At 43.8% G+C, this 17,886-nt stretch overlaps 1 long non-coding RNA gene across 1 annotated transcript; it reads left to right on the top strand.

Moving 5' to 3' along the window:
* The first annotated feature begins 16,975 nt into the window (after positions 1-16,975).
* On the top strand, positions 16,976-17,644 carry LOC118965071. Its single transcript, XR_005052405.1, has 3 exons — positions 16,976-17,012; positions 17,195-17,276; positions 17,412-17,644. It is a non-coding gene; the product is annotated as an uncharacterized LOC118965071 (long non-coding RNA).
* The last annotated feature ends 242 nt before the right edge of the window (positions 17,645-17,886 follow it).

The following is a 17,886-nucleotide window of genomic DNA, read 5'->3' as shown; positions in this document are numbered from 1 at the left end:
TAATAGGTTAAATCAAAAAATGGAATATGCTGCAAAAGCCTTTCTCAGTGTTTTAGTCATGAGGGAGAAAAGAAAGCTCTCAACAGCGCTGTCTGTTTCCCCCTGCTGGCTGCTGACAGTGGCAGATATATCAGAAGAGAACACATTTATTTGAGCAGGAGGGCAGAGATTCAGGCCTAAAGCCACTCAGAAGATCCTAGATCACTGGATCAGAGGGCATGTCACACAGTGTCAGAAGAGTCAGACTGTGTAGAAGGGCTATACACACCACTATAGTTAATGTTGCTATCACTGCTAACATTTAAAAGACCAGTATTGTAATCTGGTCTGTTAACGGGAGCACATAAGAAGACAAAGGCCAATTTAATGCAATGAATGACGTTTAATAAATTGTCTTAAGTTACTTGGTCTTTAAGGACTGTTTGAAGGGCTTGAACAGGCCTTTGGAGATGGCAGAAAACATCATGACGAGAAGTGGACGTTTGTGAGGCGTCTCCTGTTGGGAGCTGGCGGGGAGATCCTTTGGCAGTGCAGACATGGCAGCATGTGGCACTATGCTGGGCACTACAGAAGAGAGAGAGAGTTGACATGCACTTTAATCTAGAAATGATGTAATATATGTTACAACTCAACATAATTGACACTGATAAATGAGAACCAACAGCTTGAGTTTTGGAGAATATAATTACTTTTACATAAGAGATGACTACTGATTGCGTATATAACCTTTGTAAGGTTATTTTGAAATGGCATTTCTTTGTACACCAATATCTCAAACAGACAATGTCCTGTCGTGTGAAGGTGGCAGGGAAGTCAGGCGCAGGAGAGTCAAACGGAGTGTAAAATGGAGTCTTTTAATAAATGTCCAAGTAACATGCTCCATAACACTAAATAGAAAAATTAATATAAACAAATATGGGTACGAAAACCCGTCGCGCACCTATACAAAAAACACTACACTGACAATAAACAATCTCTGACAAAGACATGAGGGGAAACAGAGGGTTAAATACACAACAGGTAATGAATGGGATTGAAAACAGGTGTGTGGGAAGACAAGACAAAACCAATAGAAAATGAAAAATGGATCAATGATGGCTAGAAGACCGGTGACGTCGAACGCCGAGCACCGCCCGAACAAGGAGAGGCAACGACTTCGGTAGAAGTCGTGACAGGTCTGTACTTGTTCTGATTCAGAGCGGTGGGAATCCTTGTTCCCTTTCTTGAATAGCTAAGTATTTAAAGAGAAAAACATGTTTTAAAAAATGTCACAGCTGAACAACCTCATGATGATAACAATCACACCTACCACACCAGCACAACAACATTTATGATTGGTTTTGGAATGAACGGATGGTTTTATAATTTTTACACTGAATTGCATTGTTTACTCACATTATCTCCCACAACTGTTCATTTAAATATGTTTGCTGTACCTTTAAGTTGCTTGTCAGCCTGACCAGCCTTTGTAGAAAATATCATTTCCCGCTGCTACCCCTCACATCCTCAGCCAGTGGAAGAGCCTTAGGCCCGGTGGTTTTGACTGATGTTCTTGAGGCTGCCCTCAATGCCTCATTACATCTGTGGAGAAGCGCTTCACTCAAAGACTAGACAAGAATCCTATCAAATGAAGAGTCCTGAGTCGACACGGCCTGTTGGAGGATTTTCTCCGAGCCAAACTCCCCCAACAGATTTTTATAGACGACTCTGTAGACTTTATGAATCCTCAAGTTCTCTGGATAGGCTCATGTCTCAGAGCAGCCTGACCATGCACAGAAGACCTCCATAACTTTGGTGATCAGGTCTTGTGACTTGCGTGTGACGTCAACTGGGTAATCTTCTGCTGGGGTTTGGATTTCTGTTAGAATTCTCACCACTAACATGCTGATGAGGCCGGTGAAGTCATCATCACTGCCCAAGTTATCAGAGGATGGGTTTGGAAGTGTGACATCTTTGACCATGTCTGGGCTGGTCCCTGACAATGTTTTGAGCTACACCAGAATGACTGGTGGTATCTACTTCCTCTCCATCAATGTTGGCCTTTAAGATTTGTGCTGCATTGGAGGTCTCGCTTGTTACCATAATGATGCCAGAAGGAGACATCCTCTACTTTCTGCATCAGAATTCACAGAGTACATGACCTGGCTTACCATAACTTTGGTAAAGAGACTGACTGTGTCACTAAATACTGATGAAGAAGAAGAGCATGAAATGCTATCTTCAGACACTCTAGCCAACACCTTGGCCCCCTGAGCCAAACTCATTGAAGTTGAATAGGGCACAAAACTAGGAAGCGGGAGGCACTTAATAAGCTCCTCTACAAACAGCTGAACCAGCTCGTAAGTTGTGGGCTTCCCAACCTTGTCATTCCTCTTTAGCTTCGAAAGGATGGTATCAGATGCACTCTTTCCAGCCGCCACTGTCAGTTCCAGAGGGGTCAAGTTTCTATCAGAAATGATGCGGTTGACTTGGTGGCTGAGATCACGGGAGAGAGCGCCAATCCTACCCTGAGATATGATCTCCTCCAGTCTAGCTATTGCATCTATTAGATCAGGGTGAGATGTAACCTGCCCTTCTGCCTCTGGATATACTTTCTTCATGATGGTATCGGCTGTGGCAAACATGCTTGTTCTGGCATCACACACCATTGTTTTTGGCTTAGTAGATTCGCTCATGTCAATGACTGAGCATCTTACAATGGGCTGAGCAGGACTCTAGGGTAACTCAGAAGGAATGGGAGTGCCAGGGAGTGCAAATTCCCACTCTGTCTTCTGTGATTTGGCAGTTGAGAATGACAACGAGGAGGAAGACCGCAGTGACTCTTGATAGACCAATTCCTCGCCACATTCGCTGCTTATCTTCTCCAGCATAGTTCCAACCACTTTATCTATTTGTGAAAGCTGTCCTGCAGCCACCATTTGACAGTTCTTTCTGAATGGAAACCAGAATATGGCTGAGGGTATTTTTGGCTTGAGCCTTCGTTGCTTTGGCTTGTCTTTGCAATGAGAAATAATTCCTCATCTTTGCCTTCACATTGTGGTAAATAGTCTTTGCAGTTATCCAGATTTTCTTCTCAGATACTTCCACACCAGTCTGGGGGCTTACAGCTGCAGTATGTGTGGCTTCTGAGGGTTTCTCATCACTCAGTTGAAGCATAGAGTCTGCCTGCCATAGAGTAGTAGGAGACTCTGTGAGCAGGAAAATGCTCATCATATCATTTGCAATTGATCCAATACTTTCAATAGCAACTGAATCTGTATGCTTCGAGGAAATGGTGGATAATGCTGGCGACATCTGAGAATCTGTCTGGCTTGAACAGACTTCGCTGGGGAAGAGATTGACAGATTTGATCAGTATTTTTCTGACTTTGTTGGTTGTCTTCTTCTGAAACACTTCACTCAAAAGCTGCTCAATGACTGAGGCTGGAGTAACACTGACTCCCTCCAATGATGAGGAACTGGACACAGGCATGTCTTCTAGTTAAGACATGATACCATCCAAAAAGTCACAGACTTCAAAGGAGTTGTAAGAGGAACTCTACAACACTGGACGTTGATTCCAAATCTGCCATCTCGGACCTATACACAGTCACAATCTGAGATAAGACCTCGTTGGTGCAGGGCTCCAGGTTTGGATCACAGAGAACCAGTAAAGGTTGGGAGTTCTCACTCTGCCATTTGCGGAGAGTTGTGTGACCTCTTGCAGTATGGCCTCACTCTTACTGAGTAGAGGAGAGTTCTGACCATGAGTACAATCTGCTCTGGTCTCAAATGGTTTCTCTTCTACAGAGCCAGATGAATCATGTCCACTAGGAACAGCAGATGAACTGCATTCTGCTATGGGTGATTCACTCCTACTTGCTGAAGATGAGTTCAGGGTTGAACCAGGCAGAACACTGGAGTCAGTGTGCTCCAGAAGTTGTTCCCTTTGGAATGCAGCTTCACCCGTTCTGTGAAATAATTATTTTATCTTTGCCTGGAGCCTGTTGCAGAGTCTACGAGACGTGTGAAAGGGTCCGCTTTGGCATAATATGGCTGAGGGTCTTTTGCGGATCTCTCTTAGCTTGTTGGCTAATGCCTCACAATGCCTCACAATTATATTTGCGGATCTATCTGGTTGGCTTATCTAATTCACAATGCCTTTTTGGCGCCTCCGAATCCGAATCCATACTGTATGGGCCCATCAAGCAGTAAATGAATGGGAATGTTCAACCAAACCAGGTGGACCCTGGGGTCCCATCTCACTAGAATCTCACTCACAGCCTTTGGTCTTGAACTTGTCACTTGACAGAATGTCAAGGTTTTTCACCAATGCCTTGCAAGAGTTCAGCTCCTTTGGGAAAGAAGAGTCTTCATCGTCCAGTTGCTCCACTGCAAGGTCACTGCCAACATTTTAACTTTCACAGCCACTTCTTTTTTATTTATTTTTAACCTTTATTTAACTCCTTCCATTTCAATATTATCGCTTGCACAGTGCTCCTTGGGATGTTTAAAGCTTGGGAAATCTTTTTGTATCCAAATCCGGCTTTAAACTTCTTCACAACAGTCTCTCGAACCTGCCTGGTGTGTTCCTTGTTCTTCATGATGCTCTCTGCGCTTTTGACGGACCTCTGAGACTATCACAGTGCAGGTGCATTTATACGGAGACTTGATTACACACAGGTGGATTGTATTTATCATCATTAGTCATTTAGGTCAACATTGGATCATTCAGAGATCCTCACTGAACTTCTGGAGAGAGTTTGCTGCACTGAAAGTAAAGGGGCTGAATAATTTTGCACGGCCAATTTTTCAGTTTTTAATTTGTTAAAAAAGTTTGAAATATCCAATAAATGTTGTTCCACTTCATGATTGTGTCCCACTTGTTGTTGATTCTTCACAAAAAAAGACAAAAAAAGTTTTATATCTTTATGTTTGAAGCCTGAAATGTGGCAAAAGGTCGCAAAGTTCAAGGGGGCCGAATACTTTCGCAAGGCACTGTATACATTGCCTAAGGCTGCAGTGCTATACTCCATGGAGACAGTGCACAATGTTCATTTTACATGATGGATATATATTACTCCATTTAATACAATCAATCATCAATCAATCAGTACAATTTATTTATAAAGCCCTTTTTACATCAGCAGATGTCACAAAGTGCTTATTCAGACACCCAGCTTAAAACCTCAAATAGCATGCAATGCAGATTTAGAAGCACGGTGGCTAGGAAAAACTCTCTAGAAAAACAGGAACCTAGGAAGAAACCTAGAGAGGAACCAGACTGAGGGGTGGCTAGTCCTCTTCTGGCTGTGCCGGTGGAGATTATAAGCGTACATGGCCAATAAGGCCAGATCGTTCTTCAAGTACTGTAGTTCAAACATTCTTCATAGATGACTAGCAGAGTCAACAAAATAATGTGGTTACAGAGGGTGCAACAGGTCAGCACCTCCGGAGTAATTATCAGTTGGCTTTTCACAGCCGAACATTCAGAGGTCGAGACAGCAGGTGTGTGTGTGTGTGTGTGAGAGTGAGTGAGTGAGTGAGCGAGAGAGGTGGGGGAGAGAGAGAGTGAAGATCGAAACAGCAGGTCCATGACAATGACAAGGTATCATGTCTGGAGAACACACTTGCCTCTTCATGTGATACATGATGTTTGGCTGTGCTGTGCTAAGTGTTATCTTATGGGTTTGGTGATTGTTCTGTGTGAAGCCGTATTCTGCATTGCATCATGGAATGTGATGTGAAATCCCTGGGCCTATGGCTGTTGAAGCTACTCCACTGCACTGCTGCTCCACTGCACTGCCCTTCTCCCCCGATTGCTCAGTTTGGCCTGGCGGCCAGCTCTAGGAAGAGTCTTTGTGGTTCCAAACTTCTTCCGTTTAAGAATGATGGAGGCCACTGTGTCCTTGGGGACCTTCAATATTGCAGAAACGTTTTGGTACCCTTCACCAGATCTGTGTCTTGACACAATCATGTCTCTGAGCTCTATGGACAATTCCTTCGACCTCATGGCTTGGTTTTTGCTCTGACATACACTGTCAACTGTTGGACCTAATATTTTCAACATACAGAAAACATCTCAGAGGGTTGATCTAGCTGCAGATAGCTAATTCTCCTCTATGTGTTTTCCCCTTGCTGCTAATAAGCTCTTACCAATCGAACTAAATGAATAGACATCTGCTTATCTGACAGTCTATGCAGCAACTATTGTATTAGAGTCAAGCTGTGGTTATTTTATTTATTTTCCTAGACAAGTCAGTTCAGAACAAATTCTTATTTACACTGACAGCTTAGGAACAGTGGGTTAACTACCTTGTTAAGGAGCAGAACGTCATATTTTTACATGGTTAGCTCAGGGATCTGACCTAGCAACCTTTCAGTTACTGGCCCAACGCTCTAACCACAAGGCTACCTGCTGCCCCAAGTCCTGCCAACTCAAAAACTGCACAATAAATGTGTAACCAAGGGGGAACTAGTGCATTTCTCTGAGAAAAGCTGCTTCAGTTTTACCAATCTTCCAAAACACTTGAAATTCTTGTAAAATAATTTGAATTTATTTGATCAAATAGACTTTGAAAGGGTAGACATGCAGAAATTCCTCTTGTCAAGAGTCTGCAGCCTAGCAGGTTACAGGTTCTTCTTGGTGAAGCGCCTGAATGGCTTCATCATTGCTGAAAAGACCCTGACAATCAAGGATCGTTTTTTGACAGGCTGAGATATGGAGGGAGAAACCTCTCCAACGGGAGCTAGAAACACAAGAGAAATGGATGGGGTAAGAGAGAGAGAGAGAGAGATGCAGTATAGTAACATTGAAAAATAACAGTGCTATGAGTTTGGTAGGCATACCCATGTTTCTAACACACACCTAAACAAAACTACAATCTATAGCAGAGCTCTAAAATCCTTACCTATGCAATGTCCATCAGTAGAGGGAATCTCAGTCTGTTCTGTTCTGTCCTGGACTAAATGGCAGTCCTTTTTGTTTCCTCTCTTGGAACGCTAACAGAAGAAAGGTCAAGAAAATGGTACAGAGAATAAATAAATAAATGGAACACTTCTGAATCCAAGGCAACAATTTAGTGATGAATAAAACATATATTTATTTCATGTATTTGTCTTATCATAGCCACATCAATAACATCAGCACCAAACTGGAACAAAAAACAAATGCTAACTCCCTGCTATACCTTGAAGTTGATCCTGAGTTTGGTAATTGAAAAGCAAAGGAAGCTCCTTCTTGCTTTCTGCTCAGCCCCCCTCTCTGTCTCAGCCTGGTCTGATGGGTTTGTTGCAGCAGAAGCTGGTCTTGACGCCTCCTTGCATCCCTGTACCAGCTGCTGGGTCAAGGACTTTACCAGGACTCTGTCAAATGCAGGGTCCTGGGAGGAAATAGCTGCTTGCAGGGTGTTATAAGAGCCAAACTCCTCCATGAGGTTTTTATGTACACCTCTGAACACCCTTTGGATGTTCAGGTTCTGGGAATATGCCTTTGTCCTGGAGAATCTGGATGCAGCACAGAACTCAGACAGGACTTGTCTGATGAGTTGCTGAGCTGTTTCTGTCAGATCTGCTGCCTGTTGGGAGGGTCCATCTAGGGCTGAGGGTCTGATCTCCGATAGCAACCTTATCACCAGTATGGTGACAAAACAGATGCCATCATCTTTGCTGGAGTCCATCAAGTACTGCAGTGGGAATGCAGTGGCACTGCTGATATCCGGGGGGATTAAGAGCTCCCTCAGATGGCCAGAGCTGCTGGGGATGCACACCTCCTTCTCTTCAATGTCAATCCCATTTCCCTTTGGTACCAAAGAGGTTCCCTTGCTGGTGAAAGACGGGGTGGAGGATCGAAAAGAGGCTTTAGCACTCGGTGGTCGACTGCTGTCAGTCATTGGACTGTTACGATGCAGGGGTTCATCTATGTGTGCCATCATCTTTGTCTTTATGTCACTTGAAGAAATATCTGGCATTTTAGAGACCCTGGTGCCGATGCAGGAGCTCCTGACGATGGGGCAGGTCAGATCAAAAGGCACTTCGTCAGGGATGGGAGTGCCAGGGAGGTTGATCTCTAACTCACACTCTGACCTAGGACCCTTTGAAGAGCTGGACAAGGAACTACGACCATTTAAAGAAGTGGACAAAGATGAACAAGTTCTAGGGATATCTTGGCAGACTTGTTCACTGTCATCCTCACTTTTCTCAACCTCCTTCAGCATAGTTCCTACCATATCATTGATCTGAAGGAGCTCCCTGGAATCCTTCATTCGCCCTAAGTTTGAGATTTCACTCTGGATAGCAACCAGGATTTCCCCAAGGGTCTCTTTGGAAGAAGCATTTTCTGTCCTTTCGGATCCGGATGGCTTCAGCCCTGTGAAGAAATCCTTAAGTGTGTTCTTCATACTGACGCAGATGGTCTTAGCTGTTGACCAAAGCTTCTCCTCTGATATTTTAACACTCAATTCAGTATCATCCATTTGGGAGCCCCCGTGGGAGCACTGCGAAACTCTCCCACTTCTTTCCAGTAGCACAGTGTCAGTGGACTCATTTTTCTGGAAAATAGTCGCCATTCCTTTGACAAAGGTTTCCACTAATCCAGAGGCTGTATTCTCAGAGGACATGGAGGACATGGATTCTGAAAGGACATGGATCTCTGATGGTGAGCTAGATGATAAGCCAGCCTGCAGACTTTTCTGAAGACCAGTATGGCTGATCTGTGTGATAAAGGAATGACTGGATCTCATCAGCACTTTACTCACTGCCTCTTCTGCCTGAGTCTGGAAGTCATTGCTAGAGAGCTTCTTAATGCTCTGAATCAGACTAGTAGAGGACTCTGTGATTCTGACACTCTCTTCTGAGCTCAGTTGAGAATATTGAGTACTCACGCTCAAGTCTTCATTGGGTGAGGGTGACTGGGAAATAGTATAGTCATCGAGCTTTGATAGGACACCATCAACAAACCAACAAGCCTCTAGGGACTCATCAGATGAACTGACAACGGCCAAGGATTTACTCTCCACTTTTGATAACTCTGACTTGTAGATGGAAAAAACACTGCTAAGAACTTCTTGAGTACTGGTATCCAGATTGGAGCGACAGAGAGCTGGTATTGGTTGGCTCTCTCTGGGAACTCTACTAAGTTCGGTGCTGGGTAACTGGACCTCAACAGTTGAAACAGTTGCCTTTTCCAGGGTGTCTGAAGACTCCTGAAGAGAAGCATCCTTAGCCACACCTTCTTCTCGAGTGGATAGAGTTAAAAGGTCCCTCAGCTTTGCTCGTATACGGCCGTAGAGTGTGCGTGCTAGAGAGAAGGTTATCATCTGTGAAGATCCTGTTTTGTGGTCATTTACAGGAACTGGCCAATCAACGGCTTCACATGTGCCTTCAAATGATGCTATCGTCTCCATGCCTCCCACAAATGCCTTAACAATCACTGTGGCAGTGGAGGTTACAGATGTCAGGGCTGTGCAGCTGGTATTCAGGGGGGCTTCAGTAAGGCTAGGAGCAGCACTAGAAGGCCTAGAGGAAGGAGCCATGCCAGAAGAGCTGCTGACTTTCCTTGTAAGGATGGTGCTCACCGCCTTCAGGGCTTTAGACTGAAAGTCGGGGCTAGAGAGGGTCTGAAGCTTTCTGGCCACCACACTGGTAGAGGATCCAGTCTCTTTGAGAAAGTGAGTGGTCCCTTCTTTCCCAGATGGACACTCAACATCAAGGTCACATTGAAGATTGGTCAGAAATTTAGACCCCAAGATTGTCATCTTCTTGGCCAGATCCAATAGGATGTTGAAGTCCTGTGCCATTTTGTCCATTGTGCCGACAATGGCATCCAGCACATCATCGGTCACAGGGTCCATGAGGGGCTCGATAAACCCTAACCACTCTGGCTCAGACGTTTGGCTCTGTAGCTCGGCCAGGATCTGCACCGAGGCTACCCGAATGACCTCCTTGCCTGCTGCTATGTCCTGACTGTCCATAGGGGGGCAACTCCCCGGGCTGGCCTGAATGGCCACTGAGAGGCCAGAGTTAAGCTGGTGTACCACCTCCCCCACGATAGCACAGCTCAACTCGGAGGATGTGGGGTTGGAGTGACCCTCAACCAGGGATATCAGGAGGCTCTCTTCCGTTACCCCAAAAAGAGCCTTCAGAGGCTCCTCCATGAGTGGAGCCTCTCTAGTTGCAGGCAAGCTCTGAAATGAGGTCTGGGACCTTGAAGATAAACACACAATCACCACTTATGCCATGCAAATGTGACCAACTGTCACACCCTGACCATAGTTTGCTTTGTATGTTCCTATGTTTTGTTTGGTCAGGGTGTGATCTGAGTGGGCATTCTATGTTGTGTGTCTAGTTTGTCTGTTTCTGTGTTTGGCCTGATATGGTTCTCAATCAGAGGCAGGTGTTAGTCATTGTCTCTGATTGGGAACCATATTTAGGTAGCCTGTTTGGTGTTGGGGTTTGTGGGTATTGTTCATGTCTTTGTGTTTGTTACACCAGATAGGGCTGTTTTCGGTTTCACGGTTCTTGTTTTTGTATATTGTTCTATTTTCATCTTTATTAAAGACGTATCAAAATAACCACGCTGCGTTTTGGTCCGCCTCTCCTTCAACAGAAGAAACCTGTTACACCAACTGTATCTAATCTGGGTCATTAGTGAGCCTGAAAACCAAATTAGAGCAATGATGGATACTTCTCATACCACCGTAGTTCTAGAAGCCTAAAGCCAACTGACATGATTTTTTGCCTGATTTTTATGTTTGTATGACATCAGAATATGATTAATTCTGAAAGGCATGTACCTGATCTATTTATTCATAGATGACTTTATGGCTTACCCAGTTAAAAATGACTTTCACCTGGACCCACCCCCTCAGTGGCAACATTTCTGACCAGAACTTAAAACTACAAGGTGTGAATTCCAAGTTAATAATTTATGATAAGTATGGGTCAGGTCTTGCAATTATTAAGTTGAAATATTGCTGTGAACATACCTCTTAGGCGAACAGCATGGTGATGAGGTTCTGCGAGTGGATTTTTGGCGGAACCCTGCACTGCCATTCCTCCTCCTCTCCTTAGTCCAGTAGTTCATCTCACTGATCAGCAGCCTTTTCTCTCTCTCATCCAGACTGCCTAAGGAATCCTCAGACCCTGTCAGAGAGCACTGGGATTCTGGGGAGGTTGCCCCACTCCTCAGGTTCACCCCCATGATACGAGCTAGCGCTGGTAGGAGAATGCGGAGGGCTGTCTGGGTCACGACTTTAACAATCTTCAGACACAGCGTGGAGAGCTGCTCGAATGTGAGCTATGGCCAACAAACAGAGGAATGTTTTTGTCAATCAAGTAATTCCATGACACCATTCCCTATATAGGGCACAACTTTTGACCAGAACCTTATGTGGAGAGACTTACGTTATTTTTCATGCCATGCTGAATCACCCTCCATTGGCTAGAGAAAAGAAAAGAAAGGAAACATATTTTACCTGCACACTGATGTTGAGTTAGTGGAGTCACTAGATAGCCATGTCAGGGAAAATAAAAGTGTATTTAATTAAGCTATTAGCAAGTACATGAGACATTTTGTTCTTGATTTACAGGAAGAGTTAGGGGTGTGGTTACAGTGATGTTAGGTGTAGTGTTTGAAATACCCTTTGTGGTTAGAAGGGGCACTATGACTATAAATTCAGAGTTGTTGTATGTGAGGTTGGAAAAAGACATGGGACTTGCTCATCAGTTAGACTCCTCAGGAAGGAGAGGAGGATTGGGGCACAGCATGTCTCAATCTTGAGAGAAGGCATTAGAGTCCTCTGAGCCTCCTTCTCCAGCTGCTCAATGATAGATCCCCTTTCCCGGAAACCACACCCGGGTGTCTGAGAAGACTCTGGGAAACCGCAAAGAGAAATCTAAAGTTGAATCTGAACTTGATCCCTAATTTCCTTCACCTTTAGTGATTTGATTGCACTGGACAGGTAAAAGCACATCTCTCTGCGGGCCTCCCTTATATTGCTTTCACCTATATAGATACTATCTTCTCAGATTAGTGCTGATGAATTTGAACACAACCTGCACCCAACATGAAGTAATCTCAGACCTGCACCAATGCTGCTGTCTTCCTCCACGGAAGTCTTCTTGGCGCGGCCACTGGACATACGTTTAGCCTACATGACAACAGATTATAGGTCTCATAGCAGATCTAAGGTCAGTGTAGCGTCTCCTCCTAATGCTTTAAGGCTAGGATTTAGTGATAGTAAACTAATCCTAGATCTGTACCTAAGTAGGCAGAACATGTGTAGAGGACAGCATATTTCTTACCTTGCCTCCTGTCCTGTTCTTGTTGGTCTCATGTGTCTCTGTTTCATCCTTCATATTCTCCACAACCTTATTTTGGTCATCCGGGGGATCCTCCCATTTCACGCTCTGGTGGATAAATGAGAGGCCAATATCAGTCCTAGGTTGTGACTTTATGAAACAACTTATTCGCTCTTATTTTAAACAAAACGACAATAGTGGTCAGATTTCAGTCCATGGATCAAACCAGTGAGACCTATTGCTGTGTTAGTGACCTACTATATTGTTAGTAATTTCTCCTCTAAACTCAAAATAGGCTAAATGAACCATACCTTTCTGTCATCTGACATGATGTGTAGCTTATTGTTGTAGGCTGTTTAGAGGAAATACTAATACCTCCTTTGAAAAAACGTCAGTGAACCATTGGCAAACAACTGAAGTGAATATGAACGTCCTTGAATTATGCCAAAGCATTGTTGAATACTCGATTCCGATTGGCTGAAGCCAGAGCATTCTCCAAAGATGTCATACACACATGATGTCACAATTAGGCCTAAGTCTAATGTCTATATGAATTGTCAATGTAATTAGAAAACAAATCAAAGCTTGTCAAAGTTCTGCCAAACGAAAATATGTCTATAAGTGCACGTTTTTGCGTTTAATTTATGGTTTATCATGCATCACCATGCACAAAAACGTAACTCGCTGCCATCCATTAGCTATAATTCTGAGGTTGCAAAGCTGCAGAACTAGGATGTGCAATAAATTATAACCACTTGCAGAATAATTTCAAATCAAAGATGTTCAAGGGGGTTTGAACTATTTCAGCACTGTGGAGCTGTCTGCTGCATAGAGCTGACACGTTTCTTGGCGTCAGGGGACCGTGCCATGGTGCTGAAACGGAGCAGGGCTCAGTTCTATGGATATCTCATGCGGATTTTCCTGCTAGCCTATGTATAACGATACTATAATCACATTATTTTCATCCATCCACCAACACAAATGGCATGTCAACGTTTCCCAAATATGCAATGAAGCCAAGCCGAGATGTATGGTTCTTCATCCAGAGGACGAAGCACCACTGTATCATCTAAAACCTTCAGAGAGATCCCTTAAAACTGTAGTGTAAATTCTCCACGGCTGTTCTGGTAGCTAGGTTAATTTAGCGAGACATGGACAAATCCAACACATAGCGTTTCTACTGAGTCCTGCTTAGAGGTGACTGACCGTCATGTTGCTAGTTGTAATGACGCTTTTAAAACAAGAATAGTTATTTGTAATTGCTCTGGGAGCTAATTATTGCAGAGCCCAGCTACACATCCTGCTCGCTGGGCTCATTATGGACAGCCAATGAGCAGTTCAGGTGAAAAAGGATCCCTATAACATACATGATACTAGGATCCTGTAGCAACCTGCCGGCCTGCACAATCCTCCATGGCACGAATGCTACACGCGCAATATGTTATGCTAACATCCCACAACAATTCCCCAATTGGAATTACTTGCCTAAACTTCTAATCACACTTATTTTCTAATATCAACCATAGTTTCTGCACTTAAGGCAGACTTGCCATTAGAACAAGATGGAATTAGGACAACTGTAAAGCTCATTAAACGTAGGCTAAAATGAACCTTACCTGGCTGTCGTCAGCCATTATGTGTAGCCCGTTAATTAAGGCTCTGCGCCTCTGATACTGCAGCTGTTCTGATAGGCTACTGTAGCAGTTCTGTAACTGTTAAATTACGTTTTCCTTAGTTACATTCCCAAATATTTTGTGTCATTTAACCTACCCTTTCTTCATCCATAATTGCATACAGTATTTTTTATATCTCGAAAAACTTGTCCTTGTCTGTGTTGTTTTCACTCATGTTGAGTTTACTGAGGACAATATTGCAGCCACTGACGAATTAAGAACTACATACCACGTCATGGAATGTTAGACCTTCATTAATATTGGGGGGGAAATATATTGATCAGATTACACAATTTCCCCATCAACCGTTTTCGATACAGCTAGGCCCACATGGCAATCTGTTCACTAAGCACTGCCACTCAGCAGGTCAAAACAGAAATAAACCTAGTCTAATTTCGTGTCGACCTCTTGTGGATTTATTTCGGTACCCTATTTAGTGAGCCAGTTGATTGATCTATTCCTTATAGTGCATTCCTTAAAAGTAGGCCTACATTAGGGAATAATGTGCTATTTGGTAGCATATTCCTCTCTAGCCCATGCCTCCACCAATCCAATGATTTTAGATTTGTAGGAAGAAGCGAATGAGTGTGTACACTTCAGGAGAAGGGAGATATTATTGGACTGTATCCCTAGGCTATAGCAAGGCCTAAACCAAGTAGCCTTGAGTACGAACCCAAAAGCTTGGATTGCCAAAGGCCTATCAGAGCTAAATTGTTGATAACAACTTTAAACTTACTGTAAAACATGTTCTACCTTTCCCTATATTTCACTTACCTATTCTTCCACCATAGCTACTTTTATATCTCGAAAAGCATGTCATTGACTGTTTTGGCTTGGCTACTTTCATGTCGAGTTATGATAAAAGAGCATTTTTGCAGACGCAGACTTTTAGTTAGTCGGGGACGTCATGGACTGAAGGCAGTAGAGGTTAATTGGTTTTATGAAATGTTTATGTCGCCCTCTTGTGGAATTATTTAGGTACAACAGCAATGTTGTAGGATCCAAATTATTGTTTTTTCCTCATCCCTGTGTTACGTCCTATTATCAGTCATAAACAGATTACTCCCCCACAGAGCAATACACTTTAATAGTAAAGGGGTAACACTCTTTGTTCAAAGGAACAGAATAGCTGTAAGAGCGATGCAATTATTTGATGCACCGCAAGGGGGTATTGTGTTATCAGCATTGGGTTCGTGTCCTTTTCGTATTTTTTGTGTGTGTGTATATATATATATATATATATATTTCAACTTTATTTTCAATCTCTTTTCGATTTTTAATTCGATTCTATATTATTTATTATTATTTTAATTTTTAAAATTTTAGAACACATTCAAGAACCTCCAGAAGCTAACCAGCTAATTAGCTACAAGCTATTTAGTCATTGTTAACCACTGCTAGCTGCTTTTACCTTCTGCACAGATACCAGCCCTGTTCTTAGCCTGGATAATACTCGCCAGTCTACTAGTATCGGACTGTCTCTCCACAACAACGCCGGATTCCTGCCGTAATCCCTGGACCACTACTTCTGATCTTCACAGCTACCTCACAGCTTGCAGCTAACTAGCTCACAGCTAGCTTGCACTCACCGTGGCATCCAGTACTGAAGCTATCCCTGAGGCCCACCTCCCGGCCTACTCAGCTGTTCACCCAAACCCCACTCATACACGGCTAGAGCCCAATACTCCACCGGATCCTTGCTGTAAACTCTGGACCTTGGCACCGGTTCACCGCTGCTACCGATTGGCTATAGTGGCTAACGCCACTGCCACGAAGCTAGCACCAGTTAGCCGTGAGCCAGGCGCATCTCCCGGCTAGCAAACTAAATTCTACAATACCTCTTTCGCCATCTGGCTTGGATTCTCTGTCGACACGGCCCCCCGCCACGACTGGTCTGCCAACGAATACTCCATCCGCTGTGCCTTTCAACCGGCCTCTGTCGGAGGGCTACTAACTTTAAACGCCGTGTCGCCCGCGTGCTAGCGTAGTGGCGGCGTCCCTGTTCCATCTACTGCTGCCCTCTGGACACTATGATCACTTGGCTACATAGCTGTTGTCTGCTGGACTGTCCATTAATCACGGTACTCCATTCTGTTTATTTATTTTTTTATCTGTCGGCCCCAGCCGCGAACTCAGGCTCTGTGTGTAGTTAATCCGACCCTCTCTGCCTAGTCATCACCATTTTACCTGCTGTTGTTGTGTTAGCTGATTAGCTGTTGTTGTCTCACCTGTTGTTTTAGCAAGCTCTCCCAATCAACACCTGCGATTACTTTATGCCTCGCTGTATGTCTCTCTCAAATGTCAATATGCCTTGTATACTGTTGTTCAGGTTAGTTATCATTGTTTTGGTTTACAATGGAGCCCCTAGTTCCACTCTTCATACCTCTGATACCTCCTTTGTACCACCTCACACACATGAGGTGACCACACCCATTACAACCAACATGTCCAGAGATACAACCTCTCTTATCATAACCCAGTGCCTGGGCTTACCTCCGCTGTACCCGCACCCCACCATACCCCTGTCTGCGCATTATGCCCTAAATGTATTCTACAATGCCCAGAAATCTTAACAGTCCAATGACTGACAGCAGCCGACCACCGAGTGCTAAAGGCTCTTTTTGATCCTCCACTCCGTCTTTCACCAGCAAGGGAACCTCTTTGGTACCAACAGGCAGCAGATCTGACAGAAACATCTCAGCAACTCATCAGACAAGTCCTGTCTGAGTTCTGTGCTGCATCCAGATTCTCCAGGACACAGGCATATTCCCAGAACCTGAACATCCATAGGGTGTTCAGAGGTGTACATAAAAACCTCATGGAGGAGTTTGGCTCTTATAACACCCTGCAAGCAGCTATTTCCTCCCAGGACCCTGCATTTGACAGAGTCCTGGTAAAGTCCTTGACCCAGCAGCTGGTACAAGGATGCAAGGAGGCGTCAAGACCAGCTTCTGCTGCAACAAACCCATCAGACCAGGCTGAGACAGAGAGGGGGGCTGAGCAGAAAGCAAGAAGGAGCTTCCTTTGCTTTTCAATGACCAAACTCAGGATCAACTTCAAGGTATAGCAGGGAGTTGGGAGTTAGCATTTGTTTTTGGTTCCAGTTAGGTGCTGATGTTATTGATGTGGCTATGATAATAAATAAATATGTTTTATTCATCACTAAATTGTTGCCTTGGATTCAGAAGTGTTCCATTTATTTATTTATTCTCTGTACCATTTTCTTTACCTTTCTTCTGTTAGCGTTCCAAGAGAGGAAACAAAAAGGACTGCCATTCAGTCCAGGAACAGACTGAAATTCCCTCTACTGATGCACATTGCATAGGTAAGGATGTTTTAGAGCTCTGCTATAGATTGTAGTTTTGTTTAGGTGTGTGTTAGAAACATAGGTATGCCTACCAAACTCATAGCACTGCTATTTTTCAATGTTACTATACTGCATTTCTCTCTCTGTTTCTAGCTCCAGTTGGAGAGGTTTCTCCCTCCATATCTCAGCTTGTCAAAAAAAGATCCTTGATTGTCAGGGTCTTTTCAGCAATAATGAAGCCATTCAGGCGCTTCACCAAGAACCTGTAACCTGTTACGCTGCATGAAGAACTACTTTTGTAACAGCAAGACTTTTGACAAGAGGAATTTCTGCATGTCTACCCTTTCAAAGTCTATTTGATCAAATAAATGCCAATGATTTTACAATAATTTCAAGTGTTTTGGAAGATTGGTAAAACTGAAGCAGATTTTCTCAGAGAAATGCACTAGTTCCCCCTTGGTTACACTTTTATTGTGCAGTTTTTGAGTTGGCAGGACTTGGGGCAGCAGGTAGCCTTGTGGTTAGAGCGTTGGGCCAGTAACTGAAAGGTTGCTAGGTCAGATCCCTGAGGTAACCATGTAAAAATATGACGTTCTGCTCCTGAACAAGGTAGTTAACCCACTGTTCC

The sequence above is a fragment of the Oncorhynchus mykiss genome, chromosome 6 (assembly GCF_013265735.2).
Source record: "Oncorhynchus mykiss isolate Arlee chromosome 6, USDA_OmykA_1.1, whole genome shotgun sequence".
NCBI lineage: Eukaryota > Metazoa > Chordata > Actinopteri > Salmoniformes > Salmonidae > Oncorhynchus > Oncorhynchus mykiss.
The sequence above is the reverse complement of the archived record's forward strand: the minus strand, read 5'-3'. Positions and strand labels throughout refer to the sequence as shown.